We start from the raw sequence: 22,351 nt of genomic DNA on the forward strand, positions 1-22,351 counted from the left end.
TTGGCGTATGCCATCTTTGTCTCAGAGCAATGTTGGTCAGATACTCCTTCCACCGTTTGTTCCAGAACTATTCTGACAAATATTGCAATTATCTCCATCTCATTTTAGTATACAAGTCCATCCATCCATCCATTTTCCTCCGCTTATCCAGGTCCAGGTCGCGGGGGGCAGCAGTCTTAGTAGGGAAGCCCAGATTTCCCGGTGACCGGCCACCTCCTCCAGCTCCACCGGGAGGACACCAAGGTGTTCCCAGGCCAGCTGTGAGACATAATCCCTCCAGCGTGTCCTCGGTCTGCCCCGGGGCCTCTTCCCAGCTGGGTATGCCCGGAACACCTCACCAGGGAGGCGTCCGGGAGGCATCCGGACTAGATGCCTGAGCCACCTCAACTGACTCCTCTCGATGTGAAGGAGAAGCGGCTCTACTCTGAGCCCTCCCGGATGACTGAGCTCCTCACCCTATCTCTTAGGGTGAGTCCAGCTACCCTACGGAGGAAACTAATTTCAGCCGCCTGTATCCGAGATGTCATTCCTTCTGTCATGACCCAAAGCTCATGACCATAGGTGAGGGTGGGAACATAGATCGACCGGTAAATTGAGAGCTTTTTAACCACGACGGTCCGTTACAGCGACCGCATTACTGTAGAGGCTGCGCCGATCCGTCTGTCGACCTCACGCTCCGACTTTCCCTCACTCGTGAGCAAGACCCCGAGATACCTAAACTCCTCCACCTGGGGTAGGACCTCATTCCCAACCCGGAGGGAGCACTCCACCCTTTAACGACTGAGAACCATGGCCTCTGATTTGGAGGTACTGAGTCTCATCCCAGACGCTTCACACTCAGATGCAAACCGTCCCAGTAAGCGCTGAAGGTGACAGCCCGTAGAGGCCATAAGAACCACATCATCTGCAAATAGCAGAGATGAGATTCTAAGGCCCCTGAAACAGATTCCCTCAACACCTTGGCTGCGCCTAGAAATTCTGTCCATGAAAATTGTGAACAGAATCGGCGACAAAGGGCAGCCTTGGCGGAGGCCAACGTTTACCGGAAACAGGCTCGACTTACTACTGACAATGACAACCAGACTCCTGCCCCGTTTGTACAAGGACCAGATAGCACGTAGTAGCGCGCCACCAATCCCCCCAAAGTACGCCACGAGGGACACGGTCGAATGCCTTTTCCAGATCCGCAAAGTACATGTAGACTAATGAAGACCAAGATGGTGGCGCGTCAACAACGCGAGGCTCAGCGTCTCTCCAGATTTTGCAAATCCGCTGTGTTTTATCTGCTCCTCGCTGTTTTTTTCATCCAGTACAGTGCTGCTTTAACATCCTATAGCAGACAGGAGCTCCTAGACATAAAGTCCTCCAACTCGGACCGTTTTATCGCCGATCTCCGACTTATCCCGGAGATCTCCAGGACACCGGAGGCTGCCTTTACCCAGCATTTTCCTTGCTAATGTCCGATCTCTGATCAACAAAATGGACGAACTACGACTCTGTATCACCAAAAACAAACGGATTATGTACTCAAACGTCATGATTTTCACAGAGACTTGGCTTAACAGCAGTATCCCGAACAATGCTATCGAGTTAGCAGGACGCTCCATCCTTAGGGCAGACAGGACTGCGGACTTTGGTAAAACCAAAGATGGAGGTTTGTGCATTTATATAAGCAATGCTTGGTGCACAAACTCTGTTATCACAGAGAGTCACTGCTCACCTAATGTTGAGCAAAGCAACCAAAATAGTTATGAGACTGGACCTTCTCTGCCAACGCTGCATCAGCAGGGGAATTAGCTCAAATGGTAGAGCGCTCGCTTAGCATGTGAGCGGTAGCGGTATCAATGCCCGCATTCTCCATAAACTCCTTTGTTTTACTGATGAAATGTTCCCAAGTAGCGAATACTAATCCGGGCCCCAATCCCTATGTCTCGGCCAAATACAGCCATAGGTATCACCCTAAACTGGATTCAGAGTCCAGAGTGCTAACCATTACACCATGGAACCCTTTGTTTTGGATGTGACTGGCACCTTCTGGCGTATTCTTTCCTGGCAGACATAACATAAGAAACAGCTTGTCTTTCGAGCCGGACTTGAACCAGCGACCTAAGGATGCCAGCTTGAACCTCTACAGTCCTCCGCTCTTCCAAATGAGCTATCGAAGGTCTTGTTGTACAAGGACCAGATAGCACGTAGTAGCGCGCCACCAATGGGATCCACCTTAGGGCCACAGCCGCCTCGACAATGGAGGCACAGAACATCCCTGCCTCCTTCTGGATCTTGCAGGTCACTGGGAAGATATTCGGCTCAAAGGACCATTTGGTACCGAACATGAAACTTTTGATCTGAGTGTCCGGGATTCAAGTCGCTGTTCAGGTGACAAGGTCTGAGGTCCACTTGCAAATGCCTCATTTTGCCCTCAAAATACAAGGACAACAGGACAACACCTTGGTGCTTTATGGAAAATACATGAGGAGCCTGGCTTTTGACTGTAACTGGAAAGGCTTGTGGCCCCGCACACAAACCAAGTATCTTCTGATCAGCTGATCCTTAACATCAGCTGTCACAGACATTGGCGTCGTTTGGGGACCTCATCCTGATCCACGGTTACCATTGATTTGTAGAGTAAGTCAATAAGTCATCATACTCTTACAGGAAGACTCAGTCCAAACACTCAATTGCTGCAGGGCAAGTAGGTTCCACCAAGACTTGAACTTGGATCACTGGATTCAGAGTCCAGAGTGCTAACCATTACAGCATGGAACCCTTTGTTTTGGATGTGACTGGCACCTACTGGCGTAACAATGGAGGCTTTGCAAACCAGGACAACAACTTTACTCTTTGATGAGCGCTTAGTATTTTGGGGTACAATCCAGGGGTCTTGTGCTCTCACGGAAATGGCTGTCCTTTTCCAACAGGAGTTGAGATGAAACGTATTCAAATAGACACTCAAATGATCACTCAATCAGAATTACTCCGTTTGCCAATTTCAGACTGCGTGACAATGACTTAAGTCCAACTCCATTGACAGGGAAGCGGAAGTCCTTCAGACAAGACGGTATTGCCATTCTTTCCTGGCAGACATAACATAAGAAACAGCTTGTCCTTCGAGCCGGACTTGAACCAGCGACCTAAGGATGCCAGCTTGAACCTCTACAGTCCTCCGCTCTTCCAACTGAGCTATCGAAGGTCTTGTTGTTTTGGGGCAAATGAGTACAGCCAAGCGTTTGACGGCGTCTTCACTGTGGACTGCTTTCCTTTCCTGAGATGCTGGATGGTGGTCCAGAATCTCTTCGAAGCCGTCCGGAAGTCCTTCTCCATGGCTTCTCCAAACTCCTCCCATGTCAGAGTTATTGCCTCAGCGAATGCCAAAGCCGCGGACCGCTTGGCCTGTCGGTTTCTGTCAGCTGAAGGCCCAATAGAACCCCTTCAGCTTGACGGCATCCCTCACCAATGGCATCCACCTTAGGGGCCACAGCCGCCTCGACAATGGAGGCACAGAACATCCCTGCCTCCTTCTGGATCTTGCAGGTCACTGGGAAGATATTCGGCTCAAAGGACCATTTGGTCCCGAACATGAAACTTTTGATCTGAGTGTCCGGGATTCAAGTCCCTGTTCAGGTGACAAGGTCTGAGGTCCACTTGCAAACGCCTCATTTTGCCCTCAGAATACAAGGACAACAGGACAACACCTTGGTACTTTATGGAAAATACATGAGGAGCCAGGCTTTTAAATGGAACTAGAAAGCCTTGTGTCCCCGCACTGTCAGAAGTGGGATTTGAACCCACGCCTCATTAGAGACTGCACCCTGAATGCAGCGCCTTCGACCGCTCGGCCATCCTGACCCTTCACGTCTGGCTCCTTCTGTTCCATGAGAAACTAGGTCAGCTGTGGAATTGATCAAACATCACGATGGCCACATCAATAAAAACTAATATCTAGAGCAGCAAAAGGCCCGATTAGCTCAGTCGGTGGAGCATGAGACTCTTAATCTCATGGTCGTGGGTTTGAGCCCCATGTTTGGCGATTCAGCAGTTTTATTGATACATCTGAAAGATATCTTTCCTGTTGAAAAGTGTTCAACATGCAGAAAACATTTCATTCCAAATACATAAAAACAAGTCTTTTGACCAAAGGCCTGGGGGCTCACTTCGTGTTCAAGTCCCTTCAGAGATCAAGCACATGTCCTTGTTCCTATTTGTCACCTTGATTTTTTTTGTAAAAGAAGGACTTCAAAGGGGCGGCACGGAGGTCTAATGGTTAGCGCGCAGACCTCACAGCTAGGAGACCAGAGTTCAATTCCCACCCTCGGCCATCTCTGTGTGGAGTTTGCATGTTCTCCCCGTGCATGTGTGGGTTTTCTCCGGGTACTCCGGTTTCCTCACACATTCCAAAAACATGCTAGGTGACTCCAAATTGTCCATAGGTATGAATGTGAGTGTGAATGGTTGTTTGTCTATATGTGCCCTGTGATTGCCTGGCGACCAGTCCAGGGCAGTACCCCGCCTCTTGCCCGAAGACTGCTGGGATAGGCTCCAGCACCCCCGCGACCCTTGTGAGGAAAAGCGGTAGAAAATGAATGAATGAATGAAGGACTTCAAAGGCCTTGTTTCCACCCAGTTTCCACCTTTTGCGTGTTGTATCCAGTCGTATTGACTATTGCAATGCCCTGCTTTCTGGTCTTCCTAAAAGAAGTCTACAACTTTTACAACTTTAAAATCACTGCATTGGCTCCCTGTATGTTTCAGGATCCATTTGAAGGTTCTCTTAATGGTTTTTAAATGTCTTAGGGGTTGTGGGCCTTCTTATTTTTCTGAATTTCTTTTATGTTATGAACCCTCGCGGTCCATCAGGTCCTCCAACTCCGACCTGTTATGTGTTCCCAGCCCATCAGTCATCCGGGAAATATAAATTGTGTGTCCAAACTGGGGATGGATGCTCGTGTACACACCTTCAGACATCAAGAACATATCCTTGTTCCTATTTGTCATCTTGATTTTTTTTGTAAAAGGATGTCTTGAAAGGCCATGTTTCCACCCAGTTTCGAACTGGGGACCTTTTGCGTGTGAGGCAAACGTTATAACCACTACACTATGGAAACCTGAAGGAAGGGCCTTTTAAGGGGACTGGTGAAGTCACAAAGCAGTTGCCAAACAATGAAACACGACAATGTGTCCAAAGTGGGGGCAGATTGACAATTGTCCAAATGGACAAAGATTTCTCCTTTGTAGGGAAAATTGTTCCAGAAATAATGGGCTTTTCTTCAACAAAACAAGACATCATAATTGCGGCTTGAAAGAAACACCTTAGCCACCCTCTGGGTCACTTTGATATCTCGGTGGACTCAACTTGTGCCCTTGGAGTCAATGGTTTGTAAATAGGCTTGTAACCTCCACTAATCTTGTCTGGATGGCTGGATGGCCTTTTGAAGAATGAAGTTAAGGTCCTTTCAGCCAGCCAATAAGCCTTTTCAAACTATTTGCCAAGTCACAACATAAACAGGGATTGTTCTGAAAACCGGGCTTGAACCAGGGACCTTTAGAACTTCCGTCTAACGTTCTCCTAAGTGAGTATTTCAGCTTCTAAGGTGGTGTTCAGCTTTTTCAGTCGTGGGTAAAAGTGGGGGCAGGGTGAAGCTGTGTCTGTGCCACGTATGTTGCTGTGTAGCTGGTCCAGTGTGTTCTCATCTTGGGTTGGAATGTCCCCGTGCCGGTAACGGGTGGGGAATATAGTCCGTTGATGAGGATACGAGCTACAGAAAATGGGAAGGATTTCACTGATTGAAGTCTCCAGCTACCATAAAAACGGTCATGGGCCACAAGCCTGTTCTGAATTCCGCTTTGGCCAATCGATACTACATCGACTCAGTAGCAGTCCTTGTTAGTATAGTGGCCAGTATCTCCGGCTGTCACATGGAAGATTACGCGGTTGACCAGGTAGACCGGGATTCAATTGGCGGACTTGGAATTGTTTTTATGTGCAGTGACAGCAGTTCACAGACAGCGCTTAAAGATGACCCGAACCGTTCGACCGAGGACCAAGACAAATCCTATCTCCAGTCAAAACCTAACCAAATGTCAGTTCCCTGACCGGGAATCGAACAACAGCCGCGGTGGTGAAAGCACCAAGTCCCAGCCACGAGACAACCAGGAGCTGCATCATGGCTGCACTCTGAAAGGCAGAGACTGTGTCACTTTGACGTACTCCAGCAAAGGAAAATAGTTCTGAGACTGGACCCTCTCTGCCAACACTGCATCAGCAGCAGAATTAGCTCAAATGGTAGAATGCTTGCTTAGCATGTGAGAAGCAGCGGGATCAATGCCTGTGTTTTCCAAAAGCTCTTTTGTTTTTTTGACATTAAATGTTCCCAAGTAGCGAATACTAATCCGGGGCCCAATCCCGATATCTAGGCCAAATACAGCCATAGGTATCACCCTAAACTGGATTCAGAGTCCAGAGTGCTAACCATTACACCATGGAACCCTTTGTTTTGGATGTGACTGGCACCTTCTGGGGTAACAATGGAGGCTTTGCAAACCAGGACAACAACTTTACTCTTTACGGCGTCTCATTGCGGTTGTGGCTGAGAATGCCACTATTGACTGAATTTGGATTAGATAATCAAGTCTTGTGGTGGAGAGTCTCAGGTGTAGAGTCTCAGGTGGAGAGGTGTGACGTTTCTGATCAAATTCATAGGTCATCAGTTGGTCCTGAAAACGGTCTTGGCACTTCTTTTCACGATGAAAGGTATGAAAACAGCTCTGTTGCATTGGCCGGGAATCGGACCCGGGTCTACCACGTGGATCGATCCTGGACTCATTTCCGATCCTAACATCTCTTTTACAAAAGGCAAAGAACTCCTAGAAGACTACGGGCATTGATCCCACAACAAGACAAGACAAGGTGATACCTATGGCTGTATTTGGCCTAGATATCGGGATTGGGGCCCGGGTTAGTGTTTGGTACTTGGGAACATTTAATCACAAAAAACAAAAGAGATTTTGGAGAACGCGGGCATTGATCCCGCTTCCTCTCACATGCGAAGCGAGTGCTCTACCATTTGAGCTAAATCCCCTGCTGTTGCAGCGTTGGCAGAGAAGGTCCAGTCTTATGACTATTTTGGTTCCTTTGCTGGACTACATCAAAGCGACACAGTCTCTGCCTTTCTGAGTGCAGACCTAAAGCAGTCCCTGGTGGTCTAGTGGATAAGATTCGCCGCTTTCACCGCTGTGGCCTGGGTTCGATTCCCGGTCAGGAAATTGACATTTGGCTGGGGGTAGGTGGTCGAACTGTCATGTAACTATGTTTGGTGTGTTTGAGGGGTATAGCTCAGTGGTAGAGCATTTGACTGCAGATCAAGAGGTCTCCGGTTCAAATCCGGATGCCCCCTGATGCACTCCTTTGTTTTAAGAATAGTCTAAGAGTACATGAATGTATGGCTCATAATAGCAACAACTTCGGTGTAATATAACTCGAGATTTTTTCCCTTTTTGCATGGCTCCTTTCTACATTCTTCATATTGACATGAAATTTCTGCAGTGGCTTTTGTCCAATTTCCTCGCGGGTGACACAGCCCCCCCCCCATGTCTAACAGAAAGTCCAGCCGCACCACAAAACAAAGCAAAACAAAGTCATTTCAGCTGCTTTTACCCACGATCATATCCTTTCCGTGCTGACTCAAAGCTCAGGACCATCGGACCAGAGCTCTGCCTTTGGGTTCAGCTCCCACATCACTGTGGCGGACCAGTGGAGCATCCAACGTAGATCAACTGGTAAACTGTCATGTTAGATGCCAAGAACAAGATGCCAAGGTACCTTGAACTCCTCCAGTGGGGGTCGGATCTCTTCCCCAACGCATAGACAATTTCATTGAAATGTCAAGACAACCTCTTTTGTCCTGCTAATGTGGTCTGTTTTGTTAGCCCAAATGTCCAAAATCACAAGGGTTTTGCCTTTGTAGGGAGCATTGTAGTACATGTCACATGTGTACTACACATGACATTAGAAAGGATGGGAATTTCTTCAACACGACAAGACTTCTGATTCAAAAACATTTTGTTGAAAAAAGCCCATTATTTCTGGAACATCTTATGTGAACTACAATTCTCCCTACATAGGAGAGATCTTGGTCCGTTTGGACAATTGTCAATCTGCCCCCACTTTGGACACATCATCATGTTTCATTGTTTGGCCACTGCTTTCTGAGTTTTGCCAGTACTCTTATAACCCCCCCTCCTCCACTCCGGGTTTCCATAGATTAGTGGTTATCCTGTTTGCCTCACACGCATAAGGCCCACTGTTTAAAACTGCGTGGAAACATGGGCTTTCTATTCCCTCTTTTACAAAATAACTGGTGGTCTAGTGGCTAGAATTCGGTGCTCTCACTGCTGCGGCCCCATTTCGATTCCCGGTCAGGGAGTTGACATTTGGATAGGTTTTTACTGGAGAGAGGATTTGTCTTTGGCCTCGTTGGAATGGTTGGGGTCATCTTGAAGCGCTGTTTGGGAACAATAACTCACGGACTCGGTTTCTTCACTATTACATGACAAGAGACTGGTCTAGAGAACGCGGCCAGGATTAGGTTTGGGGTATTTGTCTGACGCTGATGGATAGATCCTGGACTCATTTCCGATCCCACATTTCTTTGACAAAATACAAAGGATTCCTTTGGGAATGCTGGTATTGATTCTGCTGCATCTCGCATGGTAAGCAAGCACTAATTCCCCTGGTTTGGGGTATTTGTCGGATGCTAAGGGGTAGATCCAATCCCAACATCTCTTCTACAAAAGGTGAATAACTCCTTGGAGACTGTGGGCATTGATCCCAAACAAGACAATACAAGGTGCTAGACAGGAGAATGCAGTGAGGACTGGGTTTAGGGTGATACCTATGGCTGTATTTGGCCTAGATATTGGGATTGGAGCCCAGATTAGTGTTTGGTACTTGGGAACATTTAATCACAAAAAACAAAAGAGGTTTTGGAGAAAGCAAGCATTGATCCCACTACCTCTCACATGTAAAGCGAGCACTCTACCATTTGAGCTAATTCCCCTGCTACTGCAGCATTGGCAGAGAAATCTTCTGGCATACTCTACTTGTCTTTGCAGATGAAGAGGCCCTGGTCCCGAAATGTCCACCTCCAAGATGGACTGAGGTCTTAAACTACCCACATGGACAAGCCAAATATCTTCTGGACAAAAAGAGTTCATGGTCAGACACGACAAAGGTTGAGCCGGTCACCCGAACATGAAACTTTTGATGTGAGTGTCCGGGATTCAAGTCCCTGTTCAGGTGACCAGGTCTGAGGTCCACTTGCAAACGCCTCCTTTTTGCCCTCAATATACGAGGGCAACAGGACAATCCCTTGGTACTCTATGGAAACTACATGAGGAGCCTGGCTTTTAACTGGAACTGGAAAGACTTGTGGCCCCGCACACAAACCAAGTATCTTCTGATCAGCTGATCCTTGACATCAGCTGTCACAGACATTGGTGTAGTTTAGGGACCTCATCCTGATCCACGGTTACCACTGATTTGTAGAATAAGTGAATAAGTCATCATACGCTTACTGTTAAAGGAAGACACTGTCCAAACACTCCATTGCTGCAGGGCAAGTAGGTTCCACCAAGACTTGAACTTGGATCACTGGATTCAGAGTCCAGAGTGCTAACCATTACACCATGGAACCCATTGCTTTGGATGTGACTGGGACCTTTTGGCATAACAATGGAGGCTTTGCAAACCAGGACACCAACTTTACTCTTTGATAAGCACAAAGTATTTTGGGGTACAATCCAGGGGTCTTGTGCTCTCACGGAAATGGCTGTCCTTTTCCAAAAGGAGTTGAGATAAAATGTATTCAAATAGACAAACTGCATTGATCACTCAATCAGAATTTCTCCGTTTGCCAATTTCAGACTGCGTCACAAAGACTCAAGTCCAACTCCATCGACAGGGAAGCGGAAGTCCTTCAGACAAGACGGCATTGCCATTCTTTCCTGGCAGACATAACATGAGCAAAGGGCATGTCCTTCGAGCCGGACTTGATCCTGCAACCTAAGGATGCCAGCTTGAACCACTACAGTCCTCCGCTCTTCCAACTGAGCTATCGAAGGTCTTGTCGCTTTGAGGCTAGTGAGTACGGCCGAGAGTTCAACGGCGTCTCATTGCGGTTGTGGCTGAGAATACCACTATTGACAGAATTTGGATTAGATAATCAAGTCTTGTGGTGGAGAGTCTCAGGTGGAGAGTCTCAGGTGGAGAGGTGTGACGTTTCTGATTGAATTCAGAGGTCATCAGTTGGTCCTGAAAACGGTCTTGGCACTTCTTTTCACGATTTCCAATCCCACATCTCTTTTACAAAATACAAAGGATTCCTTGGAGAATGTGAGTATCGATTCTGCCACTTCTCGCATGCTAAGCAAGCACTTTACCATTTGAGGTAATTCCCCTAGTTTGGGGTAATTAGTCGGATGTTAAGGGATAGATCCAATCCCAACATCTCTTCTACAAAAGGCAAAGAACTCCTTGAAGATTGCGGGCATTGATCCCACAACAAGACAAGACGCTAGGTGCTAGAGGGCAGAATGCAGTTAAGACTGGGTTTAGGTTAGGACTGAGTTTAGGGTGATACCTATGGCTGTATTTGTCGTAGGTATCGGGATTGGGGCCTGGATGAGTGTTTGCTACTTGGGAACATTTAATGACACAAAAACAAAAGAGTTTTTGGAGAATGCGGGCGTTGATCCCGCTACCTCTCACATGCTAAGCGAGCGCTCTACCATTTGAGCTAATTCCCCTGCTGATGCAGCATTGGCAGAGAAGGTCCAGTCTCACAACTATTTTGGTTCCTTTGCTGGAGTACGTCAAAACGACACAGTCTCTGCCTTTTTGAGTGCAACAATGATGCAGTCTCTGGAGGTCTAGTGGCTGGGACTTGGTGCTCTCATCGCCGAGGACCGGATACGATTCCCAGTCACGGAATTTACATTAAAATGTCAGGTTTTGACTGGAGATAGGATTTTTTTTATCTCGGTGGAATGGTTGGGGTCGCGATCTGTGAACTGCTGTCATCCTGAAGCGACTGACGACAGAAATCCAAATAAAACATCAATAAATGATAGAAAGCATCGTCTGCTATGGCTGCACTGTTTACATGTCCTTTGACGAGGTTGTAGATTTATTGTCTTTGTTCCTTTTGAAAATCCAAATTCTAACGGAACCGACTTGCCCTGCAGCAATCAAGTTGTGAACAGTTCCCTCACAAATGAGGTCGTCTGTAGAAATTCTTAACCATCTATCAGGGATGGCAACTGAATGAAGAATCAATACAATGAATGAAGAATGAAGAATACAAATTTCCCCACTGAGGGACGAATAAAGGCATATCTTAATCTTAATCTTAATGCCAGAAACCAGCCTAGGATGTCAGACAATGCTTTGATGCAGACTGGTCATGATGCCTCTGAAGTTCACCAAAGCAGACCTGACTTAAGGTGACTCCACTTCCAAAGTTCTCAGCGATGACTGAACGTCTTGCTCCTTCTGTTCCCTGAGAAACTCGGTCAGCTGTAAAATTGATCAAACATCAGGAAGGCAACATCAATAAAAAGCAAAACAAAAAATGATATCTAGAGCAGAAAAAGGCCCGATTAGCTCAGCCGGTAGCGAATGAGACTTTTAATCTCAGGGTCGTTTGTTTGAGCCCCACATTGGGCGATTCAGCCCTTTTATTGATACATCTTGAAGGTGATTATTCATTATATTGTTTTAGTTTATTATACTCATCTGCACAATCTGAAAGATGACCCTAACCATTCGACCAAGACAAATCCTATCTCCAGTCAAAACCTAACCGAATGTCATTTCCCTGACCGGGAGTCGAACAACGGCCGCAGTGGTGAGAGCGCCAAGTCCCAGTCACGAGACAACCAGGGACTGCATCATGGATGCACTCTGAAAGGCAGAGACTGTGTCGCTTTGACGTACTCCAGCAAAGGAACCAAAATAGTTATGAGACTGGACCTTCTCTGCCAACGCTGCATCAGCAGGGGAATTAGCTCAAATGGTAGAGCGCTCGCTTAGCATGTGAGAGGTAGCGGGATAAATGCCTGCATTCTCCATAAACTCCTTTGATTTTTTGATGAAATATTCCCAAGTAGCGAATACTAATCCGGGCCCCAATTCCGATATCTAGGCCAAATACAGCCATAGGTATCACCCTAAACCCAGTCCTAACCTAAACCCAGTCCTAACTGCATTCTCCCCTCTAGCACCTTGTCTTGTCTTGTTGTGGGATCAATGCCCACAGTCTCCAAGGAGTTCTTTGCCTTTTGGCGAAGAGATGTTGGGATTGGATCTACCCCTTAACATCCGACAAATACCCCAAACCAGGGGAATTACCTCAAATGGTAAAGTGCTTGCTTAGCATGCAAGAAGTAGCAGAGTCGATACCCGCATTCTCCAAGGAATCCTTTGTATTTTGTAAAAGAGTTGTGGGATCGGAAATGAGTCCAGGATCTATCCCTCAGCGTCAGACAAATACCCCAAACCTAATCCTGGCCGCATTCTCTAGATTAGTCTCTTATCATGGAATAGTGAAAAAGCCCAGTACGTGATTTATTGCTCCCAAGTAGCGCATCAAGGTGACCCCAACCATTCCACCGAGGCCTTGCAGAGATGAAGAGGCCCCGAAATGTCCACCCCCAAGATGGACTGAGGTCTTAAACTACCCACATGGACAATCCAAATATCTTCTGGACAAAAAGAGTTCGTGGTCAGACAAGACAAAGGTTGAGCCGGTCACCTGAACATGAAACGTTTGATCTGAGTGTCCGGGATTCAAGTCCCTGTTCAGGTGACCAGGTCTGAGGTCCACTTGCAAACGCCTCCTTTTTGCCCTCAAAATACGAGGGCAACAGGACAATCCCTTGGTACTCTATGGAAACTACATGAGGAGCCTGGCTTTTAACTGGAACTGGAAAGGCTTGTGGCCCCGCACACAAACCAAGTATCTTCTGATCAGCTGATCCTTAACATCAGCTGTCACAGACATTGGCGTCGTTTGGGGACCTCATCCTGATCCACGGTTACCACTGATTTGTAGAGTAAGTCAATAAGTCATCATACTCTTACAGGAAGACTCAGTCCAAACACTCAATTGCTGCAGGGCAAGTAGGTTCCACCAAGACTTGAACTTGGACCACTGGATTCAGAGTCCAGAGTGCTAACCATTACACCATGGAACCCTTTGCTTTGGATGTGACTGGCACCTTGTGGCGTAACAATGGAGGCTTTGCAAACCAGGACAACAACTTTACTCTTTGATGAGCGCTAAGTATTTTCGGGTACAATCCAGGGGTCTTGTGGGGTCAGCCAAGCGTTTGACGGCGTCTTCACTGTGTACTGCTTTCCTTTCCTGAGATGCCGGATGGTGGTCCAGAATCTCTTCGAAGCCGTCCGGAAGTCCTTCTCCATGGTTTCTCCAAACTCCTCCCATGTCAGAGTTATTGCCTCAGCGAATGCCAAAGCCGCGGACCGCTTGGCTTGTCGGTTCCTGTCAGCTGAAGTCCCATGAGCCAAAAAGGCCCAATAGAACTCCTTCAGCTTGACGGCATCCCTCACCAATGGCATCCACCTTAGGGCCACAGCCGCCTCGACAATGGAGGCACAGAACATCCCTGCCTCCTTCTGGATCTTGCAGGTCACTGGGAAGATATTCGGCTCAAAGGACCATTTGGTCCCGAACATGAAACTTTTGATCTGAGTGTCCGGGATTCAAGTCCCTGTTCAGGTGAGAAGGTCTGAGGTCCACTTGCAAACGCCTCATTTTGCCCTCAAAATACAAGGACAACAGGACAACACCTTGGTACTTTATGGAAAATACATGAGGAGCCGGGCTTTTACCTGGAACTAGAAAGACTTGTGGCCCCGCACTGTCAGAAGTGGGATTTGAACCCACGCCTCATTAGAGACTGCAACCCTCCAGGTCTCACTCCTTCTGTTCCATGAGAAACTAGGTCAGCTGTGGAATTGATCAAACACCTTTCAAGCCGCAATTGTCTTGTTTTGTTGAAGAAAAGCCCATTATCTCGGGAACAATTTTCCCTACAAAGGAGAAATCTTTGTCAATTTGGACAATTGTCAATCTGGCCCCACTTTGGACACATCGTCGTGTTTCATTGTTTGGCAACTGCTTTGTGACTTTGCCAGTCCCCTTAAAAGACCCTTCCCTCTGGTTTCCATAGTGTAGTGGTTATCACGTTTGCCTCACACGCAAAAGGTCCCCAGTTCAAAACTGGGTGGAAACATGGCCTTTCAAGTCCTGCTTTTACAAAAAAATCAAGGTGACAAACCGGAACAAGGATATGTGTTTGATGTCTGAAGGTGTGTACACAAGCATCCATCCCCAATTTGGACACACAATCCATATTTCCCGGATGACTGATGGGCTGGGAATACATAACAGGCCGGTGTTGGAGGACCTGAGGAACCGCGATGGTTCATAACGTAAAAGAAATTCAGAAAGATAAGGCCCACAAGCCCTAAGAATTTAAAAACCTTGGAGAGATAAGAAAGAGAGATATATACCATTAGTAAAAATAAGAAGGCCCACAACCCCTAAGACATTTAAAAACCATTAAGCGGTGTAATATGCGCCTGCCTTCTGTTCCTCGTCAGCACACGTGCAGCAAAAGTTGTTCTGTAAAAGTTGCAGACTTGTGATGTTTCTTTTAGGAAGACCAGAAAGCAGGGCATTGCAATAGTCAATACGACTGGAAATAAAAGCATGCATCAGCATCTCTCTATTTGCCCGAGAGAGGAACGGGCGGACTCTGGCTATATTCTTTAAATGAAAAATAAAATCCTGTTTTTGTAACATTTTTAATATGTGAAATAAAATTGAGCTCAGTCCCCTTAAAAGCCCCATCCTTCAGGTTTCCATAGTGTAGTGGTTATCATGTTTGCCTTACATGCAAAAGGTCCCCAGTTCGAAACTGGGTGGAAACATGGCCTTTCAAGTCCTCCTTTTACAAAAAAAATCAAGGTGACAAATAGGAACAAGGACATGTACTTGATCTTTGAAGGGACTTGAACTCTTGACCCTCAGATTAAAAGTCTGATGCCCTACAAACTGAGCCTCCAGGCCTTTGCTCAGATGACTTGTTTTTGTGTATTTGTAATGCAATGTTTTCTGCATGTTGAGCAATTTTCAACAGGAAAGATATCTTCCAGATGTATCAATAAAAGCGATGAATCACCAACACCAGAAGAGGACTGCTGGAATTGAACAAACGTGCCCCTCTTTGCTAGGCTATCTTTTACCCTCCTATGCTGTGTGCTGAATTTAAATTAGTTAAATTAGTTGTATCACTGGTTGAAATGCCACAGCTGGCATTTTCCTGGTCAGGTCCATTATCCACGACTGGAATGATTTGGCAGCAAAGGACTGTCAGATTGTACAACACAGCTGAGCACTTGGAAACGAAAATTGAGAGAGGTCTTATTCTCGTGAGAAGGGTTTGCTCTACCCGAATCTTAACCCTACTCAAGGTTCAACTCAAGGTTCACTGTGACATACAAAACAAAAACTCCCTGTCTGGGAATTGTACCCCAGGGGGTGATACTGTCCACTATACAATATATCTGGGGACGTCGACCAATGAAATCCATCCATTTTCTGTACCTTTTCTGTATCCTCATTAACGGACTGTATTCCCCACCCGTTACCAGCATGGGGACATTCCAACCCAAGATGAGAACACACTGGACCAGGTACACAGCAACATACATGGCACAGACACAGCTTCACACTGCCCCCACTTTTAGCCACGACTGAAAAAGCAGAACCCCACCTTAGAAGCTGAAACACTCACTTGGGAGAGTGTTAGACTGACGTTCTGAAGGTCCCTGATTCAAGCTTGGGTTTCAGCACAATCCCTGTTTATGTTGCGACTTGGCAAACAGTTTGAAAAGGTTTGTTGGCTGGCTTCATTCTTCAAAAGGCCGGAGATGAGGTTACAAGACAAACCAGTGACCTCAAGGGCACACGTTGAGTCCACCTGGCCATGTTCTCTAGACGAGTCTCTTGTAATGTAATAGTGAAGTAACCCAGTCCGTGATTTATTGTTCCCAAGTACCAAACACTAATCTGATCCCAAGTCCCGATTTCTATGCCAAAAAAAAGCCTTAGGTCTAACCCTAAACCCAGTCCTAATTGCCTTCTCCAGTTAAGCACCTTATCTTGTTGTGTAGTACTTTCCAGAAACTCAAGTCTATCATTTATGGACGTGTTTTATTCGTTTTTCTGTCGTCAGTCGTTTCAGGATGACAGCAGTTTGCAGATAGCGCTTAAAGAGGACCCTAACCGTTCGACCGAGGACCAAGACAAATCCTATTTGTAAAATCACAAATACTTCAACTTGCTGATATAGTTCATCTTCAAACAGCTAAAATAATGCATAAGGCTAAAAATAAGCAATTATCTAAAATTGTCATCCAATACTTCTCTACAAGAGAGGAGAAATATTATCTCAGGGAAGAAGTACATTTGAAACACTCCTATGCTAGTACTTACATATATGCACCCAGACAAGGTTAGAGGAGGTTACAAGCCAAACCAAGTTGAGTCCACTGAGTCATCAAGGTGAGCCCGAGGGTGGCTAAGGTGTTTCTTTCACAGCTCGTTTTTAAACCTTTCAAGCCGCGATTGTCTTGTTTTGTTGAAGAAAAGCCCATTATTTCGGGAACATTTTTCCGTACAAAGGAGAAATCTTTGTCAATTTGGACAATTGTCAATCTGCCCCCACTTTGGACACATGGTCATGTTTCATTGTTTGGCAACTGCTTTGTGACTTTGCCAGTCCCCTTAAGAGCCCTTTTCTTCGGGTTTCCATAGTGTAGTGGTTATCACGTTTGCCTCACACGCAAAAGGTGCCCAGTTCGAAACTGGGTGGAAACATGGCCTTTCAAGTCCTTTTTTTACAAAAAAAAATCAAGGTGATAAATGGGAACAACCTGACTGGCTCAACTTTTGTCTTGTCTGACGACAAACTCTTTTTGTCCAGAAGATATTTGGATTGTCCATGTGGGTAGTAAGACCTCAGTCCATCTTGGGGGTGGATATTTCGGGACCGGGGCCTCTTCATCTCTGCAAGGACAAGTACAGTATGCCAGAAGATTTTGTCTTCATTGAGTTGTCCTTATTTATCAAGGGCCTGGATAGCTAAGTTAGTAGAGCATCAGACTTTTAATCTGAGGGTCCAGGGTTCAAGTCCCTGTTCAGGTGGTGAGGAGTAGTATTAAATGTGAAACCAATCTCTTTTATCCTCCTCCTGTGGTCAAGTCCAAAATGCCGGGAGACTTCTGCTTCCTCATCCTCAACACCGAGAAGGCCAAAGAGAAGCGACACAGTCTCTGCCTTTCTGAGTGCAGACCAAAAGCAGTCCCTGGTGGTCGAGTGGCTAGGATTTGCTGCTCTCACCGCTGTGGTCCGGGTTCGATTTCCGTTCAGGGAATTGACATTTGGATAGGTTTTGACTGGAGATAAGATTTGTCTTTGGCCTCGGTGGAATGGTTGGGGTCACCTTGATGCGCTACTTGAGAACAATAAATCACGTACTGGGTTTCTTCACTATTCCATGATAAGAGACTAATCTAGAGAACACGGCCAGGATTAGGTTTGGGGTATTTGTCTCACGCTGAGGGATAGATCCTGGACTCATTTCCGATCCCAACATCTCTTTTACAAAAGGCAAAGAACTCCTTGAAGATTGCGGGCATTGATCCCACAACAAGACAAGACGCTAGGTGCTAGAGGGCAGAATGCAGTTAGGATTGGGTTTAGGTTAGGACTGGGTTTAGGGTGATACCTATGGCTGTATTTGGCCTAGATATCGGGATTGGGACCCGGATTAGTATTCGCTACTTAGGAACATTTCATCAAAAAAACAAAGGAGTTTATGGAGAATGCGGGCATTGATCGAATGACAAATGACGAATGACAAATGAACATAACGGGAGGGTTAAGATGACTACACTTCCAAAATTCTCAGCTATGACTGAACCTCTCGCTTCTTTGTTCCCTGAGAAACTCGGTTGGCTGTGGAATTGATCAAACATCAAGAAGTCCACTTCAATTAAAAAAAAAAAAAATTAAAAAGTGATATCTTGGCCGAAAAAGGCCCGGTTAGCTCAGTCGGGAGAGCATGAGACTCTTAATCTCAGGGTCGTGGGTACGAGCCCCACATTGGGCGGTTCAGCTCTTTTGGTGATACATCTTGAAAATTTCTTTCCTGTGGAAAATTCTGCAACATGCGGAAAACATTTCATTCGAAGTACACAAAAACAAATCCCATTCTTGTCTGACCACAAATGCTAGAGCGCTCACTTCGCATGTGAGATGAAGTGGAATCGATGCCTGCATTCTCCAAATGGTATATTATGCCTTTTTTTTTGCCAAAAAGCATTCTCAATCTCCCACATCGTACCGGATACTTGGATTAATTGCATTCTAATGATGTTTCCTAAAAACACAGGTGGTGTGAAAACTGGTGCATTGGTATAGTCCGATGAGGATGGGATTCGAACCCATGCGTGCAGAACACAATGGATTAGCAGTCCATCACCTTAACCTCTCGGTCACCTCATCTCCTTCGTGGGGATGGTCTTGTGGACTTAAAATGACACATCTTAATTAGTGTTTTGGTGTTGCAGAAATTGTGGCAGCCTTCTTGGACAGCGGGGGGATTTAACTCAAAGGCTAGAGTTCTTGCTCTACATGCAAGAAATAGCGGGTTTGATACCCGTATTGTCGAAATTATATGTTCTGGCTCTTTTTCCCCAACAAAAGCGTTCTTGATCTCCGACATCGTAGCTTATACTTTGATTCATTGCATGCTAATAATGTTTACTAAAAATACAGGTGTGGTCAAAACTAGTGTATTTTTACATCACCACACTTCAAGTGGACAGACAATCTTGGTAGCATGGCTACCGTGACAAAAGCCCATTTTCCTCTCCAGTAAATGTGCATCAGCTGAACACTTTGCAGACCTAATGCTGTGAACATTTGCGCGAACTCAAGGTCGGGTCCTACATCCTGTTTGTGTCTGATTGTAACATGATATGCATCAGGATTCTGTATGTCACCTCCCAACTGCACTTGTCTGGTCTTAATATGTAATTGGCTGTGTTGTCATGATCGACGTTGATGAAATCAAGAGAACAAAGTCAAGAGATTCAATCCAACGCGCTCCCAACTGAGCAATTTCAGCTGCAAAAGGGTTTTTCTGCTTTTTCAGTCTGGGCTAAAAGTGGGGGTAGGGTGAAGCTGTGTCTGTGCCACGTACTATGTTGCTGTGTACCTGGTCCAGTGTGTTCTCATCTTGGGTTGGAATGTCCCCATGCTGGTAAAGGGTGGGGAATACAGTCCGTTGTAGAGGATAAGCGGTACAGTGGAGTTCACGGGTTGAAGTCGCCAGGTACCATAAAAATGGTAATGGGCCACGAGGGTGTTCTGAATTCCCCTTTGGCCAAATTGGCTAAATGGCCGTACAAAAAGCACCATACTTGGAGCCTGTGGTCAATGTCAACAGTTGGGCTAATTCAGTTCCGTTGAGACGGTGATTATGTACCAAGTCAGTTATGTCAGTCAGGATTTGGTCAAGGTTGTTGTGTGGTTTTGACATGGATAAGGCTATGTATCTAAATTTAGGAGGAGTCCATGGTCTGTAAACATACTGAGGTACTCCCCCTGCTGTTGCGGAACTTGCGGGACCTTGCAAATTTCCCCACTGAGGGACGAATAAAGGCATATCTTATCTTCTACCATAGGGTAGGCTTTTGGCAAGAAGCCGGATTCTTAATCCTACTTCTTGCCATTCTTCATGCTTTCCCAAGTTCCAACATTTCCTTGGGAGCGAGTTTGATAACCTCGGGGTGGGGACATGATGTGCCAACGGGGTTGGGAGGATTCCAACTATGGTCTTTTGGTTTGAGTGTGTCATTTAATTGAGTCGAATCAAATGTTCCCCAAGAGAGGGTGGACATGGGTGTCTGTTCAGAGGCAGTTGCAGAGTGATCATAAATTGGAAATGTCGGGTACAAAGATGTGGCCTGAGTCGGAGTTTGTAGAACTACTGATGACTGAAAGTCTCGTTCCTTCTGTTCCCTGAGAAACAAGGTTGTCTGTGGAATTGATCAAACATCAAGGTGGCCACATCGATAAAAAAGAAAAACAAAAAATTATATCTACAGCAGAAAAAGGCCCGTTTTGCTCAGTCGGTAGCGCATGAGACTCTTACTCTGAGGGTCCTGGGTTCGAGCCCCACATTGGGCGGTTCAACTCTTTTGTTGATACATCTGAAATATGTCTTTCCTGTGGAAAATTGTTCAAAATGCAGAAAACATTGTATTCCAAATACAAAAAACAACCCCCTTCTTGTATGACCACAATTCCTAACTTGGTCGGCTGTGAAATTAACTAGGGACCTTTTGCGTGTTCGGCAAACGTGACAACCACGACACTATGGGAACCTGAAGGAAGGTGCTTTTAAAAGGACAGGCGAAGTCACAAAGCAGTTGCCAAACAATGAATCACGACGATGTGTCCAAAGTGGGGGGAGATTGACAATTGTGCAAATTTCTCAATTTCTTATCAATAAAGTAAATTTGATTAGAGATCAGATGATAGATGTTGATGGTAGACTGTCAGATTCTATTATAAAGAACAAGACCATGTAGGATAAACTGCCTAGTTTTCAATTTAAGAGGGTAAGTGTAGATGAGGTAGTAAAACTGTTGCATTCCATTAAAAGCGATGAGCCATGTGGGATTTATAATTTGGTTGGGAGGTTACTGAGGGCGGCAGCAAAGTTGATTCAGGAGCCGATTATTGAGAATGGTGTTTACCCACAGTCCTGGAAGATCGCAAAGGTGCTAGATGGAAAAGGTTTACTTAAACAAGTTAATCCTTGTGTGCACGGTCATCTCCTTGGACTTCTCGGTGTTGAGGATGAAGGAGCAGAAATCTTCTGGCATACTGTACTTGACCACAGAAGGAGGATAAAGGAAGTAGGTTTAACATTTCAGGGAAGGGGCCTACCTTCACCGCCTGAACAGGGACTTGAACCCTGGACCCTCAGATTAAAAGTCTGATGATCTACCAACTGAGCTATCCAGGCCTTTGTTGACTGAGGACAACTCACAAGGTAAAATCTTCTGGCATACTGTACTTGACCTTGCAGAGATGAGAGCTTCTTCTCTGGCTCTCAACAAAGGCGGTCGCATCTTTCCCCTCTCCTCCCTATCCCTTATCTTCCCTGCTTTGTTGTCCCCTGTCCATCCTGTCGATGGAGTTTGACTTGATTCTTTGTCACGCAGTCTGAAATTGGCAAACTGAGAAATTCTGATTGAGTGACCAATGCAGTCTGTCCATTTTAATACATTTCGTCTCAACTCATGTTGAAAAAGGACAGAGCCAGTACCCAAAAATACTTTGCGTTCATCAAAGAGTAAAGCTGGTGTCCTGGTTTGCAATGCCTCGATTGTTACGCCAGAAGGTGCGAGTCACATCCAAAACAAAGGGCATGCTGGAAGCATAGCATGCATTAGTATGGCTTCAACTGAACAGAAGTTGGGCGGGTGTGAGTCTCTGTGGCGCAATCGGTCAGCGCGCTCGGCTGTTAACCGGGAGGCTGGTGGTTCGAGCCCACCCAGGGACGTTCTCTGGATGCATCAGTGTCACTGTTCATTCGTGTTTGCGCTCCCCTCTTGCACAGCACTTGTGTGGTTCCCAATTGGCAAACTGTGTGTCAATGACTTTTCAAAAGCACATTCCAACTTCCATGGTCTAACACATTTGATCAGAAGTTAGGTTGATCAAGTCGCAGATTGTTTCTGTTTGTTTCTGCACAGGTCTGGTGAAACACAGAAGCTCTGCTTGAAAATATTAGCTTTTGCAAAAGCGCCAGCCAGGATTATAGATTAAGAGATGACGGAATGATTTTATGTTAAAAGGAATCAAGTCAAACCCCATCAACTGGTAAGCACGGGCCCTTAAGAGAAGACACTGTGCACTGTTGTGATTTTTTGACAGACATGTCTAGTAAACAGGAGATCCTGGGTTCAAATCCCAGCAGTGCCTTCTCTGTGTTTCAGCAGCTCCTATGCTGTTATTTAAAAGAAATGTTGTTCTTGTTCTGTTGAATAAATACCCATCATTTCTGATGTCATATGTAGTATACATGTCACATGTACTGCAATGCTCCCTACAAAGACAATACCCTTGTGTATTTGGACATTTGCAGGTTTAAGAAAACAAACCACATCAGCCAAATATCTTCTGGACAA

At 45.9% G+C, this 22,351-nt stretch overlaps 14 non-coding genes across 14 annotated transcripts; 5 read left to right on the forward strand and 9 right to left on the reverse strand.

Moving 5' to 3' along the window:
* Positions 1-2,078: 2,078 nt before the first annotated feature.
* trnay-gua (transfer RNA tyrosine (anticodon GUA)) lies at positions 2,079-2,165 on the reverse strand. The gene is given in 2 exon segments: positions 2,079-2,114; positions 2,129-2,165. It is a non-coding gene; the product is annotated as a tRNA-Tyr (tRNA).
* Positions 2,166-3,103: 938 nt separating this feature from the next.
* On the reverse strand, positions 3,104-3,190 carry trnay-gua (transfer RNA tyrosine (anticodon GUA)). Its single transcript is given in 2 exon segments — positions 3,104-3,139; positions 3,154-3,190. It is a non-coding gene; the product is annotated as a tRNA-Tyr (tRNA).
* Positions 3,191-3,764: 574 nt separating this feature from the next.
* trnal-cag (transfer RNA leucine (anticodon CAG)) lies at positions 3,765-3,846 on the reverse strand. Its single transcript has one exon. It is a non-coding gene; the product is annotated as a tRNA-Leu (tRNA).
* A 1,183-nt stretch (positions 3,847-5,029) lies between these two features.
* trnav-cac (transfer RNA valine (anticodon CAC)) lies at positions 5,030-5,102 on the reverse strand. Its single transcript has one exon. It is a non-coding gene; the product is annotated as a tRNA-Val (tRNA).
* Positions 5,103-7,319: 2,217 nt separating this feature from the next.
* trnac-gca (transfer RNA cysteine (anticodon GCA)) lies at positions 7,320-7,391 on the forward strand. The gene has a single exon. It is a non-coding gene; the product is annotated as a tRNA-Cys (tRNA).
* A 2,226-nt stretch (positions 7,392-9,617) lies between these two features.
* On the reverse strand, positions 9,618-9,689 carry trnaq-cug (transfer RNA glutamine (anticodon CUG)). Its single transcript has one exon. It is a non-coding gene; the product is annotated as a tRNA-Gln (tRNA).
* Positions 9,690-10,029: 340 nt separating this feature from the next.
* On the reverse strand, positions 10,030-10,116 carry trnay-gua (transfer RNA tyrosine (anticodon GUA)). The gene is given in 2 exon segments: positions 10,030-10,065; positions 10,080-10,116. It is a non-coding gene; the product is annotated as a tRNA-Tyr (tRNA).
* A 3,060-nt stretch (positions 10,117-13,176) lies between these two features.
* On the reverse strand, positions 13,177-13,248 carry trnaq-cug (transfer RNA glutamine (anticodon CUG)). Its single transcript has one exon. It is a non-coding gene; the product is annotated as a tRNA-Gln (tRNA).
* A 989-nt stretch (positions 13,249-14,237) lies between these two features.
* On the forward strand, positions 14,238-14,310 carry trnav-cac (transfer RNA valine (anticodon CAC)). Its single transcript has one exon. It is a non-coding gene; the product is annotated as a tRNA-Val (tRNA).
* A 627-nt stretch (positions 14,311-14,937) lies between these two features.
* Positions 14,938-15,010, forward strand: trnav-uac (transfer RNA valine (anticodon UAC)). Its single transcript has one exon. It is a non-coding gene; the product is annotated as a tRNA-Val (tRNA).
* Positions 15,011-16,888: 1,878 nt separating this feature from the next.
* Positions 16,889-16,961, forward strand: trnav-cac (transfer RNA valine (anticodon CAC)). The gene has a single exon. It is a non-coding gene; the product is annotated as a tRNA-Val (tRNA).
* A 1,607-nt stretch (positions 16,962-18,568) lies between these two features.
* Positions 18,569-18,650, reverse strand: trnas-gcu (transfer RNA serine (anticodon GCU)). Its single transcript has one exon. It is a non-coding gene; the product is annotated as a tRNA-Ser (tRNA).
* A 2,460-nt stretch (positions 18,651-21,110) lies between these two features.
* trnak-uuu (transfer RNA lysine (anticodon UUU)) lies at positions 21,111-21,183 on the reverse strand. The gene has a single exon. It is a non-coding gene; the product is annotated as a tRNA-Lys (tRNA).
* Positions 21,184-21,649: 466 nt separating this feature from the next.
* On the forward strand, positions 21,650-21,723 carry trnan-guu (transfer RNA asparagine (anticodon GUU)). Its single transcript has one exon. It is a non-coding gene; the product is annotated as a tRNA-Asn (tRNA).
* Positions 21,724-22,351: the final 628 nt, after the last annotated feature.

Source organism: Doryrhamphus excisus, linkage group LG6, assembly GCF_037039965.1.
Source record: "Doryrhamphus excisus strain RoL-2023G ecotype Guam linkage group LG6, RoL_Dexc_Guam_v1.1, whole genome shotgun sequence".
Classification (NCBI taxonomy): Eukaryota; Metazoa; Chordata; class Actinopteri; order Syngnathiformes; family Syngnathidae; genus Doryrhamphus; species Doryrhamphus excisus.